Genomic DNA, 2,369 nt, shown 5'->3' with positions numbered 1-2,369 from the left:
GGGCCCCGTGTATAGCTTTACAAATGTGCATTACGCGTGGTACGCGCGGGCTCTCTGCGAGTGCATGGCAAATGCACCGGCGATGCACACTGAGAGACCACTATATTCGAGCACGCGTTACACGCTGCGAGTACACGTGTATCACGTCCTGTATGCGGTGGGATGTGGGCCAATGGCGTCGAGCACAAGGGCGGCGATGTTATTTGATTATCGCGCCCTCGGCGTTGCCCGAACGCTCCTCGCCGTACCGCTGGTACGGCTCCGGCTGGGATAAAGGACGCGACCAACGATGGGAAATCATTATCGAGGACAAATTCACGTTTACGGCACTGTTTGCATCGGTATGAAATGCAAGCAAGCCTTGCAAGTGCACGCGGAAGATCGCATCGGGGCGAGTAAACGATTCCTTCATACTCAAACCTCTCATCGCCACGGAAAGAAAATAAAAACGGGTGATTGGCAGCACGCCGGATCATTATACATGTCCGAGACCTATCATGGCCGAGCTATCACGGCCTCGATCGTGAATGAAAATTAATGGTCCAAGTTCCCTCGGCAAATTTCGCCTACATGTGCTAATCGAGGGAAGAAGAGACATTCCCACGCCAGTGCGCCGCGCCGCTGTAAAGCAGGTAATAATGCTTGGCTTGTCCAGTCTCATTAATTAATCCTCTGCTGTGGAAGAAGAAAAAGAAACAGCGCCGAGAGGCGAGGCGAGGCGAGGCGAGGCGAGGCGAGGCGAGGCGAGGCGAACAGAGGGAGAGAAAAAGAGAGAGAAAGAAGGAGAGAAGGAACGATCTGCCTGCGCTCCTCCTCGGGATATCTGGTCGGGCCTGATCCATAAATACACTTCGCCGTGTTAATTCCGTGTGCCGACCAAGGGGCCGAGCAACTACCGGTATTAACCGAGTCCACGACACGCGGTTACACCACGACGAGTAGTTGGAAGACGCGCGGTGGCGACGGCGAGAGGGGGATAATCTCGAGCTCGGCCGTCCTACGTTGGCTGCAATTTGTCTTCGGGCGTTGGATAAAACGTCAACGGCGGTGTGTTATTTGTAATTTGGATAACGGTACACCGCTGCCAGAATCGCGGAAGGCATTTGTCAGCCGCGGCTAGAGTCGCAGCTTTGAGGTGAACACATGCACACATGTATCATACATACATACATACATACGTATACCGCAATCAACCTAACATTTTGCCAAAAGTCGTCAGCTTTTCCATGACTTTTTGTGATCAGTGAGATATTAATCAAAAGTGTTTGCACTGCCCCGTTCTCATCAATCGCGTTAACGCTAAAGCTCGCGAGAGAATCGCTCAACGATCTGATTATGGGAATTATCGTATAATACATCGGCCTCGATCACATTGCGTGATGAAAAATAACAAAAGGGTATAGGATTATAATTGAGTCTTAATTTGAAGCCTGTTGCATTGTCATGGGAAAATGATCGTGGCAGAGACATGTGATTTTTGTATTATATTTCTCATTAATATATTGACAATGATTTCGGCAATCAATTAGCGCCCGGCAATCATTCATCAGTCTTTACGGTAACTTCTTTTTTTTTTTTTTTTCGTATCCGAATACATGATCTGTTAATTATTCGTCGCTACGATAATTAAAATTGATTCCTCGATGCGTATCGGCGGAGCGAAGCAGTTGTTTGGTACATTTGCATAATGGAAAAGTGTCGGAACAATAAAATTCCACATTCCATTAAGCTCCATGTGTGTGAGTGCCGTTAGTAGCGGCGGTGGTGATTCGGCATTTAGTTATTTTCAATCTGGCCGTGTGCGCGTGCGTGCTTGCCGTCGTCCGAGAGCAAAAATATTAACGAGAGTGCTCTCACAGAGCGCCCCGTCATTCTCGCAAATCTTTACGTTGGCAAGACTGTAGACCACGTTCTCGCGCATAAGTCGTCTTCTTGGGCCTCCTTTGACTCGGCTAGCTTTCCTCCTTCCTCTCTTCCGGGACGAATAAAACCGGGTGGCTGATCGCGAAGAGGCTCTCGACCGATAACGATTAATTAAAATAGCTGCAGCAACTCCTATACGATGAGCGATGTTCGCCTAGTGGACGGTTATGTTCTCCAATTATCGCGGGAATTAACTCTCGAACGAGGATGACAGCTTCCAGAAAGATATTATTCAGTTTTCGCGCGCAGGCTCGAACATTTTCACGTAAAGCGCCGCGCCGAGAGAATTCACGTCGTGAGCGTAATTTGGTGAATCTATCGGGTCGTTTCGAGAGAGTTGTACGTGCGGAGGAGGAAGGCTGCTGGTACGGGCGGCTGCGTGACCGTCGCGGTCGCCGCGGGTTGAGAGCACCGGCGCGGTTAACCGCGGCAACCGCAGCGACCGG

This window comes from Trachymyrmex cornetzi, unplaced genomic scaffold, assembly GCF_001594075.2.
Source record: "Trachymyrmex cornetzi isolate Tcor2-1 unplaced genomic scaffold, Tcor1.1 scaffold309, whole genome shotgun sequence".
NCBI classification, from domain to species: domain Eukaryota; kingdom Metazoa; phylum Arthropoda; class Insecta; order Hymenoptera; family Formicidae; genus Trachymyrmex; species Trachymyrmex cornetzi.
Note: the sequence above shows the minus strand (reverse complement) of the source record.